General features: G+C 37.9%; 1 protein-coding gene across 5 annotated transcripts in view; it reads left to right on the forward strand.

The window, feature by feature from the left end:
• Nucleotides 1-17,724, forward strand: part of LOC123563085 (uncharacterized) — a 77,148-nt gene extending 59,424 nt beyond the window's left edge. For 4 of the 5 annotated variants that reach the window (XR_008368070.1, XR_008368061.1, XR_008368064.1 and 1 more), the window contains 3 exons: nt 964-1,076; nt 6,015-6,111; nt 11,913-17,724. The gene's annotated coding sequence lies outside the window, so the exon portion shown is untranslated. The remainder of the gene's footprint in view (nt 1-963; nt 1,077-6,014; nt 6,112-11,912) is intronic. The other variant, XR_008368071.1, reaches the window with a different exon arrangement.
• Nucleotides 17,725-19,188: the final 1,464 nt, after the last annotated feature.

A 19,188-nucleotide genomic window follows, 5' to 3' on the forward strand; every position in this document is an offset into this window, starting at 1 on the left:
GAGTATGTCCATGCATCTGTCCATCCGGATTTGTTTGTCAGGACCATAACTTTGACATGCATTGAGCAGTCTTGTTTATATTTGGCATGACTGTTAACCTCAGTGAGATTGAGTGTCGTGCACAAAGCTCAGGTTCCTATTCAAAGGTCAAGGTCAGATCTTGTCTGGCCCATAACTTTGACATGCATTGAGGAATCTTGTTTATATTTGACATGAATGTTTAACTCAATGAGACATTCTCTATCTCAAAGGTCAAAGTCCATTTAAGGGACAAAGAGTGAGCTTAACATGTTGCCTGTGAGCATCTAGTCTACTTATGTTATTATTATCTAGAAAAATACCTTTGCTGAGATGTAAAAAGGGCACATATATGAATCACACACTGGGCTTCATTTAATGTTGTTGCCAGTCACTGTAATGTTTTTAGGATGTGACATTTAATAGAGAGAGAGAGAGAGAGAGATGTAAATGAGATATAATTTTGGCAGTTATTATTATTATTATTATACCAGATTTATATAGCGCCCTTTTCATGATAAACCATTCAGAGGTGCTTTACATATAGCAAACGCAGCCACACGGGGCGCGAAATTCATCCTCTACTAGTACAGACACAGAGTGATCTGACCAGAGGGATAGAGTGAGATAAAGCCCCCAGAACAGATAGAGATACAGGCCAGTCCGGCTATTTTAGCCTAGCTCTTTGCGAATAGACAATCTGGTTCTTTTACATGCCCGGTGTATAGCACCCATACACGCCAAGCTGTCTTTCCTGGGAAGAACCAGTACAGGCCTCTTAGTTAGTTGGGAGACACTCAAGAGCATCTCAGAAATTTCCAGTGCCTGAACCGGAATTCGAACCCTGGACCTCTGGATTGGCAGTCAAGCTTGTTACCACTAGACCACCGGCCCACCTAAAAGTTAAAAGTCTATCTTGGTTATATGTTTAAGATTGTCTTGCAGGAAAAGAAGGAAAATGACTTTAGAAAAGACAAGATAGAACAGGTTCAAGATCCTAAGGACAGGAATGTCTATCATTCAGGTTAACATCAGAGTTGAGCAGCTTCTTATAACAGGTAGTTTGATGCACAGTGTAATTAAAGATTATGGTATATGCTGACATATTTTCGCTGGGTCAAAATTTCTCGAAATTTATATTTTGAGTATGTTCGCAAGGTTTAATATTCCTGAAATTGTAAAACTGGTATCCTTAAATTTGAATTATAAATACTAGTATTGAATATTTGCAAGAGGATTAATTTTCACGAGATGTAGGGCCTTGCCTTGGGAATATAGCTAAAATTAAACCCTCATGAAAATTTCTGCTTTTACAGTATCTGAACAAGGAATTGAATCAATTTTGATATCTTCTATACAATGTCCAAGGTATAAGGTTATACAGCTGATTGTAACTCTATTACTCAAGCTTAACGAGGTTCAGTGTCGGTTCATGCATCTGCATAAGTTATTTCTTTGCCTCTTCTAAACATAGAAATTTTAGTGTTAAATTTTTATAAAGTCCAAAATATTCTTCATTACTTAAGATATTCAATATTGAAACTTTCTGTACTGGTCATGGTGACAATGTACATCAGTGTGACAAGATGTGTAACTCTCTCTTTAATATTCCAGAATCAGGCCCCTGTAGGTTAGGGTTAGGGATTAGGCTTAAGGTATTCAATCGAAACTTGCTGTACTTTTTCAGAGGGACAATATACATTAGTTTGTCATGATGTGTAACTCTACCTGCAGTATTTCTGGTGTTATGCATCTTTATGAGTTAGATATTTAGGTTAGTTTTTCAGAGTATGCCATTATTTTAACCATTGTAGAAACTACAATAAAACTCTACTCTCTTCATTTAGGTAGTAACAGAAGGTTATTGCATCAAGTTCCATTACTCTTACATGAATTTGGACTATGTATCTGTTCTTAGATAAAAAAATCTAGTTTACTGACAAGCCTTCAATTATTGGGAGTGCTCTCATTGAACAGGTCTTGTTAAGACTGTTTGATTGGATGATCCTGTGTGACCGATGACAATGTTACATGATTGTCTGTGGTCATAAGATGATTCCTACTGTTTTAGGGGTTAGTTGGTCAAGGTCAAAGATTTCACTGGCATATAATCATTCACCTTTATTATTGAACAGTCTACATTCTCACTGACTTCGGCTCTTGCTAGATTAGCCATTTGTAGTATAAATTGTTCTTTAACGTTCCACAAACTATGTAAGTTCACAGCAGTTCAAAAACTTCAACTCGGGCCAGCAGGCCACAAACAAATACAGTGACTGTCTTAGAACAGCTCAGCAGTAGATGTTACCTTGCAATCACTAATTATTCATAATATTCAATAAATGACTGCACCAAAGGCAATATATTACTCAAAGTTCTGCAACGTTTTTGTCATGAAAACTAGTGACACTTCCTGATGAAAAAACGATGGTACGATGGTGAAAACGCGATGACACGATAATGGGATCGCTTTGGTATGATGGTGAAATGTCGAAGTAATATCGTGTTTTTAGCTCACCTGAGCCAAAGGCTCATGGTGAGCTTTTGTGACCGGTCAATGTCTGTCGTGCGTCGTGTGTCGTGTGTCCATCAACATTTTCTAAAAAAAATCTTCTCCTTGAAAACCACTGGGCAGAATCACATCAAACTTCACAGGAATGATCCTTTGGTGGCCCCCTTTCAAAATTGTTCAAAGAATTGAATTCCATGCAGAACTCTGGTTGCCATGGCAACCGAAAGGAAAAACTTTAAAAATCTTCTTGTCCAAAACCAAAGGGCCTAGGGCTTTGATATATGGTATGTAGCATCATCTAGTGGTCCTCTACCAAAATTATTCAAATTATCCCCCTAGGGTCAAATATGGCCCTGCCACGGGGGTCACATGGTTTATATAGACTTATGTAGGGAAAACTTTGAAAATCTTCTTGTACAAAATCACGTGGCCTAGGGCTTTGATATTTGGTATGTAGCATCATCTAGTGGTCCTCTACCAAGATTTTTCAAATTATCCCCCTAGGGCCAAATATGGCCCCGCCCCAGGGGTCACATGATTTATATAGACTTATATAGGGAAAACTTTGAAAATCTTCTTATACAAAACCACATGGCCTAGGGCTTTGATATTTGGTATGTAGCATCATCTGGTAGTCCTCTACCAAGATTGTTCAAATTATCCCCCTAGGGTCAAATATGGCCCCGCCCCAGGGGTCCCAAGTTTTACAAAGACATATATAGGAAAAAAAGTTTAAAAATCTTCTTGTCTGAAACCACAACACTTAGACATTGCTATTTGGTTTGTAGCATTGTCCTGTGGTCCTCAACTAAAATTGTTCAAATTGTACCCCTGGGGTGAAAAGAGGCCCTGCCCTGGGGTTCCCAAGTTTTATATAGACTTATATAGGAAAAAGCTTTAAAAAATTTCTTGACTGAAACCATATGACCTAGGCTTTTGATATTTGGTATGATGCATTGTCTAGTAGTCCTCTACCAAAATTATTCAAATTATGCCCCTGGGATTAAAAGAGGCCCCGCCCTGGGGTCATTCAGTTATTATGTGAGTTATATAGGAAAAAATACTTAAAAATCATCTGATCCTATTTCCAAGATTGTTTAATTATAATTACCTGATGACCCCAAGTAATATGATGTCACTTGACTGTAACCTTGACCTACTGACCTACTTTCTTGTTTACACAGTTTTGCACACAAATCGTAAAACTGAATTTCATTGACCATGAATGTGACCTACTGACTTTCTTAATATTTTATCATCAGTTTGACATTTGAAACATGTAGCTCATATTACTCAGGTGAGCGATCCAGGGTCATCATGACCATCTTGTTTTCACCATAGTGTCATCGCGTTTTCATCATCGTACCATTGCATTATCACCATGGTATAAACGCATTTTCTCCGACATTTCATCATCATGTCACAGCATTTTGTCAATTATCATTGTTTCATCATTGTGCCATCGCGTTTTCGTCATCGTACCATCATGCATCACGGCTTAGTATTAAATAGTCAAGATTTCCAAACTGAACACCATATGATACAATACATACAATGGAATTGAAATTACTGGAACAACCAACAATTCATATATGAGCTGCACCATGAGAAAACCAACATAGTGAGTTTGCAACCAGCATGGATCCAGAACAGCCTGCGCATCTGTGCAGCCTGGTCAGGATCCATGCTGGTTGCTTTCAAACCCTATCAGTATTACAGAAAATATTACTGAACAGCATGGATCCTGACCAAACTGTGTAGATGCACAGGCTGGTCTGGATCCATGCCGGTCACAAACCCACTATGTTGGTTTTCTCATGGCAACGCCTCATATGTATCAACTGAACTCACAGGTTCCCTATGGCTTGACATATAACAGTGCTTACTAAATGACCTGATTTGACCATTATTTCTCATATCTATGCCCCTCTTCGAAGGCGGGGTGTATATTGTTTTGATAACTCAAGAATGCTTGGAGCTATGATAATGAAAGTTTAAAGGGAGGTTGGTCATGGCCAGCAGAAGACCTCTATTGATTGTGAGGTCATTAGGTCAAGGTCACAGTAACACAGAAAAGTTAAATTTTTTCTGTATGATAACTCAAGAATGCTTGGACCTAGGATCATGAAAGCTGATAGGGAGGTTTGGTCATGGTCAGCAGATGACCCCTATTAATTTTGAGGTCAAAAGATTAAAGGTCAGTTAACACGGAACAGTTAAATGGTTTCCATATACTTCTATAGTCATGCTAAAAAAATTGAAATGATTTTCCATTTTTAGCTCACCTGAGCCTTAGCCAACCCGCTTAGCTCAGTAGGTAAGAGCGTTAGTCTACGGATCTCGGGGTCGCAAGTTCGATCCTCGGGCGGGACGTATGTTCTCTGTGACTATTTGATAAACAACATTGTGTCAGATATCATTAGTCCTCCACCTCTGGTTCATGTGGGGAAGTTGGCAGTTACTTGCGGAGAACAGATCTGTACTGGTACAGAATCCAGGAACACTGGTTAGGTTAACTGCCCGCCGTTACATGACTGAAATACTGTTGAAAAACGGCGTTAAACTCAAAACAAACAAACAAAATCACCTGAGCCTTAAGACTCATTGTGGGCTTTTGTAACTGCTAAAGGGCCGTTGTGTTTCGTAAGTCATCCGTCTATCAACATTTTTAAAAAAAATTCTATAAGATAACAGTTTGGCAGTATTACAGCAAACTTAATGGGAATGAACATTGGGCCGGCTTTCAAAAAAAAAAAAAAAAAAAAAAAAAAAAAAAAAAAAAAAAAAAAAAAAAAAAAAATTTCAGGGGCCTCCGTGGCCGAGTGGTTAAGGTCGCTGACTTGAAATCACTTGCCCCTCATCGATGTGGGTTCGAGCCTCACTCGGGGCGTTGAATTCTTCATGTGAGGAAGCCATCCAGCTGGCTTACGGAAGGTCGGTGGTTCTACTCAGGTGCCCGCTCGTGATGAAATAATGCACGGAGGGGCACCTGGGGTCTTCCTCCACCATTAAAAGCTGGAAAGTCGCCATATGACCTATCATGTGTCGGTGCGACGTTAAATCCAACAAAAAAAAAAAAAAAAAAAAAAAATTCAAAAATTTTCACAGAATTGAATTCCGTGCAGAAATCTGGTTGCCATGGCAACCAAAAGGCATAGCACACTTTATATTTGGCACGTGACATCATCTTATGGTCCTCTAACAAGAATGTATAAATTGTTATCTTGGTGTGAAAAAATGCCCCTCCCTCGCGGTCACAAGTTTTACATAAACTTTTTTTAGGAAAAAAAATTGAAATCTCATCAAAAATCATGAGACATAGGCTTTTGAAATTTTGTATGTAAGATTACCTTGTGGCTGTCTACCACAGTTGTTCCAAATTAACCTACTTGGGTGAAAAGAAGCCCTGCATTTCAGATTCTTATATACATTTTATGTAATATTTGATGATATATTAATAATAATCATGTATTTTTCTAATCAGCTTACAGGTCCAAAGAATATGGACAATTCAGCAGTGATCAACACATTAGTAGAAGCTGGACATGGAATACAGCAGAGGAAAAAGAGAGTGCAAAAAGGTAACTCAAAACTTCTTAATGTTATTTCATCCTTAACATATATATCCAGCATAGATATGTTATTACAACACTAATAATCTTCCATTTTTATATGGTGACAGTATCAGTTTCTGCTAAGCATGTACAAAGGGTATTATTTAGATGTATTATACATTATTTTCTTGAAGATTGCCACAACGTCTCTTTACGGTGGTTCCAGTTTTTAGCTCACCTATCACATAGTGACAAGGTGAGCTTTTGTGATCACCCTTCGTCCGTTGTCAGTCCGTGCGTGCATCCGTCCGTGCTTCAACAATTTCTTGTCTGCACGATAGCGGTTTCATTTATGATTTTATTTTAACCAAACTTGCACACAACTTGTATCACCGTAAGATCATGTTTCCTTTCTTGAACTGGCCAGATCCCATTATGGGTTCCAGAGTTATGGCCCCTGAAAGGGCCAAAATTAGCTATTTTGACCATGTCTGCACAATAGCAGCTTTATTTATGATTTGATTTTTACCAAACTGGCACACAACTTGTATCACCAAAAGATCTTGGTTCCTTTCTTGAACTGGCCAGATTCCATTATGGATTCCAGAGTTATGGCCCCTGAAAGGGCCAGAATTATCTATTTTGACCTTGTCTGCACAATAGCAGCTTCATTTATAATTTGAATTTAATCAAACTTGCACAAAACTTGTGTCACCATAAGATATTGGTTCCTTTTTTGAACTGGCCAGATCCCAGTATGGGTTCCAGAGTTATGGCCCCTGAAAGGGCCAAAATTAGCTATTTTGACCTTGTCTGCACAATAGCAGCTTCATTTATGATTTGATTTTAACCAAACTTGCACACAACTTGTATCACCACAAGATCTTGCTTCCTTTCTTGAACTGGCCAGATTCCATTATGGATTCCAGAGTTATGGCCCCTTAAAGGTCCAAAATTGGCTATTTTGGCTTTTGCAGCCATATAGAGACTTCATTTATGGTTTAATTTGATACAAACTTCTAAATTATCTTCAGCAACAATAAATCTTGGATTCCATGACAAATCAGATCCAATCGTAGGTTCCAGAGTTATTTTATATCTGATTACCTCCCCTGATCGTCATCAAAATGGATTTATATCAGTAAGTACTTATAGGACTAATTTGAAATTTCATTATTGTTATTAGTTGGACTGAGACAATCAGGGTAGATAACTATGGATTGATTTTATGTCAAATTACCTCCCTTTATTTCAAATTAAAATGGGTATATCTCCGTAACTAATGAAGATACTGATCTGAAATTTCATTTATGTCAACAGATTTATTTGGCAGATCCTTCTTTTGTTCACTTACAATTTTTTTTAATTACTTCCCTTTTACGTTACTATAAATAGCTTATTTTTAGTAACTTTTTTATTATTGGCAGTAGGGAAAAACCGAGACCACTTTTCTGTGGTACAACATGGATGGTACCTCCAATTTTTAGGTGTATTTTGACATATCTGTACCTTATAAGAATTTTGCTTTTCCTTTTGGTTAAATTTCTTCCCTCTGTTGTTCCTGTTCTTTGGACTTAAGATATTTTTTCTGAGGGCCTTCTTGTCCTCAAGTGCAATGATAACAGGTGAGCGATATAGGGCCATCATGGCCCTCTTGTTATTTCAGTTCAATTATTTCAAAATGAAAGTGCCTGAAGATATCTGAAATGGGAAAGGCTTGCAGTAGAAAATTAAAATTTTTGAAGGTTACTGCTTTTTTACACTGAGAATTAAACTTCTGTACATTTTATACATGCACAAGGATTTCATTTACTTTTCTTTTGGGCTGCAAAAAAGGAACCACACTTTCGGACAGTATAGTACCTTTCATATAACTAACCATTACAAGATAACTGTTATATACCAAGTTCATAAGCATCAGTAATGAAGTCAAAGTGCAAAAATCTTAAAAACTAGATGGAATGTGGTTTTTAGCTCACCTGTCACAAAGTGACAAGGTGAGCTTTTGTGATTGCGCGGTGTCCGTCGGTGCATCCGTAAACTTTTGCTTGTGACCACTCTACAGGTCACACTTTTCATGGGATCTTTATGAAAGTTGGTCAGAATGTTCATCTTGATGATATCTAGGTCAAGTTCGAAACTGGGTCACGTGCCGTCAAAAACTAGGTCAGTAGGTCTAAAAATAGAAAAACCTTGTGACCTCTTTAGAGGCCATATATTTCACAAGATCTTCATGAAAATTGGTCAGAATGTTCACCTTGATGATATCTAGGTCAGGTTTGAAACTGGGTCACATGCCATCAAAAACTAGGTCAGTAGGTCTAAAAATAGAAAAAACTTGTGACCTCTCTAGAGGCCATATATTCAGAAGATCTTCATGAAAATTTGTCAGAATGTTCACCTTGATGATATCTAGGTCAAGTTCGAAACTGGGTCACATGCTGTCAAAATCTAGGTCAGTAGGTCAAATAATAGAAAAACCTTGTGACCTCTCTAAAGGCCATATTTTTCATGGGATCTGTATGAAAGTTGGTCTGAATGTTCATCTTGATGATACCTAGGTCAAGTTCGAAACTGGGTCATGTGCGGTCAAAAACTAGGTCAGTAGGTCTAAAAATAGAAAAAACCTTGTGACCTCTCTAGATCTATCTAGAGGCCATATGTTTCATGAGATCTTCATGAAAATTGGTCAGAATGTTCACCTTGATGATATCTAGGTCAAGTTTGAAAGTGGGTCACATGCCTTCAAAAACTAGGTCAGTAGGTCAAATAATAGAAAAACCTTGTGACCTCTCTAGAGGCCATATTATTCATGGGATCTGTATGAAAGTTGGTCTGAATGTTCATCTTGATGATATCTAGGTCAAGTTCGAAAGTGGGTCACGTGCCATCAAAAACTAGGTCAGTAGGTCAAATAATAGAAAAACCTTGTGACCTCTCTAAAGGCCATATTTTTCGTGGGATCTGTATGAAAGTTGGTCTGAATGTTCATCTTGATGATATCTATTATTTGCTGCATAACATTATGAAATACTCATTAGGTAAATAGAAGTATACTATAAAGAAAAATGTGCAACTAGAATTTTTATCCTGCTTTAAACAAATAATACATATAGTCTGTAATTAAGAAATAATTTTTAACAGTGTTTAACAGTTTTTTTAAAACACTGCTTTATTTCAATTCTAATATGATCTTTATTGTAAAATTTATATCAAAAATGATGTTTCAAAGCATTTGCTAGAAGTAAACCAATTATTTGGAGATATCGTGAAATAGTTTTTTTAGCTCACCTGAGCACTTTGTGCTTAAGGTGAGCTTTTGTGATCGCCCTGTGTCTGTCGTCTGTCGTCATCCATCCATCCGTCCGTCGTCGTCAACAATTTGACTGTTAACACTCTAGAGGTCACAATTTTGGCCCAATCTTAATGAAACTTGGTCAGGATGTTACCTTCAATAAAATCTTGGACAAGTTCAATATTGGGTAATCTGGGGTCAAAAACTAGGTCACCAGGTCAAATCAAAGGAAAAGCTTGTTAACACTCTAGAGGTCACAATTTTAGCCCAATCTTCATGAAACTTGGTCAGAATGTTACCCTCAATAAAATCTTGGATGAGTTCGATACTGGGTCATCTAGGTTAAAAACTAGGTCACCAGGTCAAACCAAAGGAAAAGCTTGTTAACACTCTAGAGGTCACAATTTTGGCCCAATCTTAATGAAACTTGGACAGAATGTTACCCTTAATAAAATCTTGGACGAATTCGATATTGGGTCATCTGGGGTCAAAAACTAGGTCACTGGGTCAAATCAAAGGAAAAGCTTGTTAACATTCTAGAGGCCACATTTATGACTGTATCTTCATGAAATTTGTTCAGAATGTTAATCTTGATGATCTCAAGGTCTAGTTTGAATCTGGGTCATGTAGGGTCAAAAACTAGGTCACCAGGTCAAATCAAAGGAAAAGCTAGTTAACACTGTAGAGGCCACATTTATGACCATATCTTAATGAAACTAGGTCAGAAGGTTAATCTTGGTGATATATAGGTCAAGTTTAAATCTGGGACAGATAGGGTCAAAAACTAGGTCACTAGGTCAAATCAAAAGAAAAGCTTGTTAACACTCTAGAGGCCACATTTATGACTGTATCTTCATGAAACTTTGTCAGAATGTTAATCTTGATGATCTTTAGGTAAGGTTCGAATCTGGGTCTTATGGGGTCAAAAACTAGGTCACCGGGTCAAATCAAAGGAAAAGCTAGTTAACACTCTAAAGTCACAATTTTGGCCCAATCTTAATGAAACTTGGTCAGAATGTTAACCTCAATAAAATCTTGGATGAATTCGATATTGGGTCATCTGGGGGTCAAAAACTAGGTCACCAGGTCAAATCAAAGGAAAAGCTTGTTAACACTCGAGAGGCCACATTTATGACTGTATCTTCATGAAACTTGGTCAGGTTTTTGAATCTTGATGATCTCAAGGTCCAGTCTGAATCTGGGTCATGTAGGGTCAAAAACTAGGCCACCAGGTCAAATCAAAGAAAAAGCTAGTTAACACTGTAGAGGCCACACTTACGACCATATCTTAATGAAATTTGGTCAGAATGTTAATCTTGATGATTCCTATGTCAGGTGAGCGATACAGGGCATTCATGGCCCTCTTGTTTTATTTATACATATAGGTACTTTTTATGCCCCCAAAGGGAGGCATATAGTTTTTGAACCGTCTGTCTGTCGGTCTGTCAGTCTGTCGTTCTGTCCGCATTTTTCGTGTCCGGTCCATATCTTTGTCATCCATGGATGGATTTTCAAATAACTTGGCATGAATGTGTACCACAGTAAGACGATGTGTCGCGCGCAAGACCCAGGTCCGTAGCTCAAAGGTCAAGGTCACACTTAGACATTAAAGGTTATTGCATTGATGGGCGTGTCCGGTCCATATCTTTGTCATCCATGGATGGATTTTCAAATAACTTGGCATGAATGTGTACCACAGTAAGACGACGTGTCGCGCGCAAGACCCAGGTCCGTACCTCAAAGGTCAAGTCACACTAAGACATTAAGGGATAGTGCATTGATGGGTGTGTCCGGTCCATATCTTTGTCATCCATGGATGGATTTTCAAATAACTTGGCATGAATGTGTACCACAGTAAGACAACGTGTCGCGCGCAAGACCCAGGTCCGTATCTCAAAGGTCAAGGTCACACTTAGACATTAAGGGATAGTGCATTGATGGGCGTGTCCGGTCCATATCTTTGTCATCGATGGATGGATTTTCAAATAACTTGGCATGAATGTGTACCACAGTAAGACGACGTGTCGTGCGCAAGACCCAGGTCCGTATCTCAAAGGTCAAGGTCACACTTAGACATTAAGGGATAGTGCATTGATGGGCGTGTCCGGTCCATATCTTTGTCATCGATGGATGGATTTTCAAATAGCTTGGCATGAATGTGTACCACAGTAAGACGGCGTGTCATGCGCAAGACCCAGGTCCGTAGCTCAAAGGTCAAGGTCACACTTAGATGTTAAAGGTCTTTTTTCATGATAGTGCATTGATGGGCGTGTCCGGTCCATATCTTTGTCATTCAGGCATGGATTTTAAAATAACTACGCATAAATGTGTGACACAGTAAGACAACGTGTCGCGCGCAAGACCCAGCTCCGTAGGTCAAAGGTCCTAAACTCGAACATCGGCCATAACTATTCATTCAAAGTGCCATCGGGGGCATGTGTCATCCTGTGGAGACAGCTCTTGTTTTTCTTCTTCTAAATGATATGGAGTCCAGTGCCTTTAACTTTTTACTTTTCAATGTTCTGATTTTCAGAGAGAGAAAGAGGAGTGAAAAGAAAGTATATACCAAAGGAAGTTATAGAATTAGCTGAGAAATGTAATTCTTACACGCCCATCGAAGAGGATATTAAAGTAGTGATCACAGTCAAGAGAAAAGATGAAGACTTAACCAACAGCAGTGACATCATAAAGAAAATAATAAAGAAACATCAACAACCAATCATAAAAGATATTAAGAAATTACCTTCAATTATTGAACCCTAAGTTATTCGCAACAAGTACAGGGAATATCAGGCTACTATCATTTTTCGCTTGACTATACTAAGTATAAGGAGAGTTATCCTACTCAACCCGGCGTCAGCATCTTTCCGCGTCCCCTCCTTGGTTAAAGTTTTTTTACACTTTCGCTTTTTTCAACTTATCTCTGTAATTACTTGATGGATTTGATTCAAACTTGAAAAAGTCATTCCTCATCATCACCCACATCATCTAGCATAAGGGCCATAACTCTGGCACCAATATTTCGTGATTTATCTCCCCTTTCCACTGAGTTTTTGTTGAGCCCACTTGCGGATGTGAAGACGTAGTTGTCCAAATGGCTGTTCGGTGTATGTGCTTGCGTCTGTCCGGAATTGTTTGTTCGGACCATAACTTTGACATGCATGGAGCAATCTTGTTTATATTTGGCATAAATGTTAACCTCAGTGAGACGGAGTGTCATGCGCAGACCCCAGGTTCCTATCTCAAGGGGTCAAGGTCACACTTTCAGGACAAAGGTCAAATTCAAAAATGACTTTGTCCGGAGCAATTCTTCTTCATGCATGGAGGGATTTTGATGTAAGTTGGCACAGTTGTTCACCATCATGAGACGGAGTGTCTTGCGCAAGAACCAGGTCCCTAGGTCTAAGGTCAAGATCACACTTAGAGGTCAAAGGATACAAGAATGACAACTTTGTCTGGAGCATTTCTTCTTCATGCATGGAGGGATTTTGATGTAACTTGGCACAAATGTTCACCACCATGAGATGGAGAGTCATGTGCAAGAACCAGGTCCCTAGGTCTAAGATCAAGGTCACACTTAGAGGTCAAAAGTCAGATACAAGAATGACTTTGTCTGGAGCATTTCTTTTTGATGCATAGAGGGATTTTGATGTAACTTGGCACAATTGTTCATCATCATGAGATGGAGTGTCATGCACAAGATCCTAGAATTACTTCCCTTTGTTGTTACTATAAATAGCTTATATTTGTAACTTTTTTATTACTGGTCGTAGGGAAAAATCAAGACCACTTTTCTGTAGTAAAACATGCATGTTTCATCCAATTTTCAGGTGAATTTTGACCTATCTCTACTGGTAAGGATTTTTGTGTGGACTTAGATTTTTTTTTTTCACGTCCCATGGTTGTTACTTAAAATAACTTATATTGTAACTTTTTGCAATTTCTTTTTTTTATTTCGCATAAATGTTTGTCTCAATCAGACAAAAAGTGACATGTTGCCCATGGGCATCTAGTTAAGGTTAACGTTTTGATGCACTTTCACTCTGTCTCTGTTATTACCGAATGGATTTGATTCAGACTTAAAATAATTGTTCAACATCATCACCCACATCATATGACACAAGATGCATAACTCTGGCACAAATTTTTCATGAATTAGTCCTCCTTCTTACTTAGAATTTCAGGTTAAAGTTTTGATGCACTTTCGCTATATCACGCTTATTACTGAATGGATTTGATTCAGACTTAAAATATTTGTTCAGCATCATCACCCACATCATTTGACACAAGGTGCATAACTCTGGCACCAATTTTTCATGAATTATTCCCCCTTTTTACTAAGAATTTCAGGTTAAAGTTTTGATGCCCTTTCACTCTATCACTGTTATTACAGAATGGATTTGATTCAAACTTAAAATAGTTGTTCAACATCATCACCCACACCATTTAACACAAGGTGCATAACTCTGGCACCAATATTTCATGATTTATCTCCCCTTTCCACTTAGTTTTTAAGGTTTAAGTTTTGATGCACTTTCACTCTATCTCTGTTATTACTGAATGGATTTGATTTAAACTTAAAATAATTGTTCAACATCATCACTCACATCATATAACACAACAAGATGCATAACTCTGGCACAATTTTTTTGTGAATTATTCCCCCTTTTTACTTAGAATTTCAGGTTAAAGTTTTGATGCACTTTCACTCTATCTCTGTTTTTACTGAATGGATTTGATTCAAACTAAAATAGCTGTTCAGCATCATCACCGATGCCATATGACACAAGGTGCATAACTCTGGCACCAATTTTTCATGAATTATTCCCCCTTTTTACTTAGAATTTCAGGTTAAAGTTTTGATGCACTTTCGCTGTATCACTGTCACTACTAAATGGATTTGATTCAGACTTAAATCATCACCCACATCATTTGACACAAGGTGCATAACTCTGGCACCAATTTTACATGAATTATGCCCCCTTTTACTTAGAATTAAAGGTTAATTTTGATGCATTTTCACTATCTCTCAGTTATTATGAAATGCATTTGATTCAAACTTGAAGTAGTTGTTCCACATTATCACCCACATCATATGACACAAGATGCATAACTGTATTTTATTAATTATGCCCCCTTTTTGCTTAGGCTATACTTATATAGTGTTTTGATACACTTTGTCTGTACCTCTCTTATTACTTAATATTTTTGACACAGACTCAGGCAATTGTGCAATACAGTGTAACTTCCGAAAACTGGACCTTCTGAAATCCGGAAACCTTTGAAAACCGCACGAAACTCAAGGTCCCATTTTTTCTGTTCTTATATCTATATAATTTTAACTTCTGAAAACCGGAACTTCCGAATTCTGAAAACTGGGAAATGTTTGAAGGACTGTATATATTTTAACACTAAAATTGACTTCCGAAAACCGAACAGCAAAATATTTGCCAGAAAAAATTGCCACCTGTTAATCCAAAAACGCCCGTGGCAAGTTGTCAAAATGTTCTTTTGTTTATCTATTAGCGGCGCGCGTTTATTTTAACATGTTTTATAATCACAATGATCATTAGATGCAAAAGTAAGGAAGTAATCGGCGATTATTTGCATTTGTTTTTCAATTTATGAAAACATGATAAATATAATATCTTAAGTGTGAAAAACTTTCTTAATGTTTAAATGAAAGAAAGATCAGTGTTTTAAATGATTTAGTTACATTGATTAAACTATGCATTATCAACGTTAATTAAATATTGACGAACTCGGGACCCCAAGTGTGGTAAAATTAAGTGGATAATGTTAGCGTAAATGCTATCATTAAAGATATGTTTTTATATTTGTTAATTATGTATTTATTATCCTTAATGTTTTTATTTTTAAATTAATCAATTAATTAATTACTTTATATATTAAAACCTTGTAAAATTAAAGAGGAAAAAATCTCCTTCATCCTACATGCAAGGAAACATAAGTCTTGTGCACACATCCACTTTGTCTACGAACTTTCAAACTTCTGAATTCCGAAAACTTCCAAATACCTAACTTTAAGGCTGGTCCGGAGGTCGTTCGGTTTTCGGAAGTTACACTGTATCTTATTCACCATTGGAGTTAATAAACACTCCTGTGGCAGCTCTAGTTTCCTCAGATGTGCCCACTTTCACTATCCAGCATCGAAATAGTCGAGCACGCTGTCTCCTGTGACAGCTCTTGTTGTTTTCATTGACATCATGGCAAGGCTGACATGAGCCATATTGGATTCAACTGCCACAATGTTTTTTTGACTTGAGAAATTACCATAGCAAAAGAGTGTTTTGGATGAAGTCATATATATCTCTTACCATAAATGCTTTAAACTTGAAACTTAGACTAGTTATTTACTATCAATCTCTTGATCTGGACAAAAAATAGCTATAAAACTGGTTTGAAATTTGACAAAGTTATACCACTTTTTAACTTTTAATTTTGGATAAAGTCGAATCTCTTGGTCACAAATCAAAGTATTGACTTGCAAATTAAGATAGTTATTTACTATAAACCAAGTCCCCATTACTCTGATTGGACAGATTTATACCGTTTTTATCCCCCGACAAAAGTCGGAGGGATATAGTTTTGGCGTCCCTCTGTCTTTCCGTCCATCCATCCGTCCCTCCGTCCGTCCGGAGCCATATCTAGGAAATGGTTGGGAATATTTATTTAAAACTTCATATACTTGTTCACCACTATGAGTTCTTGCGGCCCGTCAAGTTTCAGTCAGATTGCCCAAGTAACACCAGAGTTATGGCCCTTAGAAGTTTCTAATGTTAACTATATAGGGTACTATAAATATGGCAATTTATGCATCATAACTTTTGATATATTTGACCTTGAACTATGAAACTTTAACAGAATTTAGAGCACTATAATGTGGTTGTGCACACACAATTTCGTATGGATTTCTTTTGTAACTGCAGAGTTATTGCCCTTTAATTGTCTAAAAATCCACATATTTGTACATAACAAACTTGCCATTTGGCAGAATTTCATTAAATTTCTTTCATTCTTTTCTGTGAACATTTATTATAAACATGTGAACCCACACCTGGTCGCCCACTTGCCTTGGTCACCCGGGGTGACCCCAGGGTCAAAATTGACCCCACCCCAGGGGTCACTTGATTTTACATAGGAAAATCTTTAGAAATCTTCTTCTCAAAAACCAGAAGCCCTAGAGCTTAGATATTTGACATGTAGCATTGCCTAGTGGACCTCTACTAAAGTTGTTCAAATCATGACCCCGGGGTCCCGCCCCATGGGTCACTTGATTTTACATAGGAAAATCTTCAAAAAATTTCTAAAAATAAACCAGATGGCCTAAAGCTTAGATATTTCACATGTAGCATTGCCTAGTAGACCTCTACAAAATTTGTTCAAATCATGACCCCAGGGTCAAAATTGACCCTGCCCCAGGGGTCACTTGATTTTACATAGGAAAATCTTCAAAATTTTTCTAAAAATAAACCGGAAGGCCTAGAGCTTAGATATTTCACATGTAGCATTGCCTAGTGGACCTCTACAAAATTTGTTCAAATCATGACCCCAGGGGTCAAAATTGACCCCGTTTCAGGGGTCACTTGATTTTACATAGGAAAATCTTCAAAATTTTTCTAAAAATAAACCGGAAGGCCTAGAGCTTAGATATTTCACATGTAGCATTGCCTAGTGGACCTCTACAAAATTTGTTCAAATCATGACCCCAGGGGTCAAAATTGACCCCGCTTCAGGAGTCACTTGATTTTACATAGGAAACTCTTCAAAAATTTTCTAAAAATAAGAGAGATTAATTTATTTTAAATATTAATCTAGTTTATTCTGGTGTAAATTTCTCGCTTAACTTGGGTTAGATATTTACCGGAAATTAGCGTTGCAAGACGCCGCGTAGTGTAACCATGGTAATTCTCGCGAGATCGTTCGTAACTTCGCCGAGTATAAAAGTCACGTGACCGCCACGTTCTATCTTTCAGTCCGCAAATTCAGCGTCGCACAACATTTAAAAAATATAGAGTAATTCAGTTAGCAGTTTTAAGCATGCCAGGTCGTGGAAGGGGCGTGAAGAGAAGGGGCACGGATAAACGTGGCCCGACAACAAGGGCAGCCGAGGCTAAACGAGCAAGGCCGGCAATTGACGACGGCACAGGTCCGGACAGAGGTAGGCAAAATACACCAATTATTGATTTTGAACAGATAATTCGTGATTCTGAGGTTGTACATGGCATTCAAAGTAGAGAAACTCAAACTTTCAATAACGATTTTGAGTCTAATAATTTATTTTCAAGTAGAAATAATCCCGACTCAGAACAAAACAACACTCAAGGTGAATGTTCGGTATTGACCGCGCAAAACGCGGACGTTGTAAACCAACATGATTGCTCAAATTGTTATGCTAACGCTACCGACAATTATACAATGTTAGGTAGTAATGAACCGTTAGTGCATTTTAACAATTCATTGAACTATGCAAATTCGTTTCCTCAAAATTATGACATGACACGCTTAGCGCAAGATGATATCGCTATTCATGTTCCCTCGAGCATAAAGCAGAAAATATGCGGGGGTGAATATATCAACATGGCATTACTTCTTAAGGGTGCGGTGGAACTTTCAGATTTTGCCTCGGGAAGTACTTTGCAGTTTTCTCATGATGGTACAATTACTTGTCGGCCTAAAGAGTGTAAAGATGACATCGGAAATATCGAACGCTGGTCCGATGCTTTTATCATTTTTATGTCTGTCTATTTAACGGCATACCCAAACAAAGTTCACGAACTCCTTCAGTATTTCTATGTAACACGGGAATGCGCATCTCGTCATGGGGGGAAATTTTGGAAAATGTATGACGAGCAATTTCGTCTGCGTCAAGCTAGCATGCCTTCGTCATGGGCTATCATTAATCATGAATTATGGTCGCGGTTAATGCCGTCCATATACGAGCCTACAAGGCAAAGCCAGATAAAGCAAAAGCCAGCAGACATACGTATTCCTTTTAATAAAGGCACGTGTAACTGGTCATACTGCAAGTTTCGGCACGCGTGTTACCATTGTGGCCGTTCACATAGCTTGATGAATTGTTTTACCGGTACAAAACATAACAATGGAGAGATGTTCTCATTGCCAGAAAACACGGGGTAATTTTCAACAAACTGGCCGAAAAAACCTTTTTCGAGGGCGTGGATTCTGGCGTGGTCGTGGATTCAACCAGTATCGGGGCTCAAGGGGTTCAAACAGAAAGTAATAACTTACCTTGCGATGATGTCCATTTTAAAGTAGCACATTCACCTATAAATATCCAATTTTTAGAAATTTGGCTTAGTAAGTACAAGTCGCATGATGCAAATATTTTATTAAACGGTTTTAAGCACGGTTTCAGATTGAACTATTCGGGCCCGCGTCAAGCTCGTGTATCAAAAAACCTGAAGTCCGTAAAACAACAGCCTGAATTAGCACAACAAAAAATACAAAAAGAGGTAGACGCAGGCCGAGTTGCCGGTCCATTTACCGTTAGCCCATTTAAAAACTTGCATATTTCACCAATTGGCTTGGTTCCAAAGAAAAGTCCGGGCGAATACAGGCTTATACATCACCTGTCATATCCTGAGGGATTATCAGTCAATGAATTTATAGATCCGAAAATATGCTCGGTTAAATACACAGAATTCGATGAAGCGATTCGTATTATACAAGACCTGGGTAGAAACTGTTATTTATTTAAAATGGACATAAAAAGTGCATTTCGATTACTTCCGATTCATCCCGACGATTTCGAACTTTTAGGATTT

Source organism: Mercenaria mercenaria, chromosome 2 (assembly GCF_021730395.1).
Source record: "Mercenaria mercenaria strain notata chromosome 2, MADL_Memer_1, whole genome shotgun sequence".
Classification (NCBI taxonomy): Eukaryota; Metazoa; Mollusca; class Bivalvia; order Venerida; family Veneridae; genus Mercenaria; species Mercenaria mercenaria.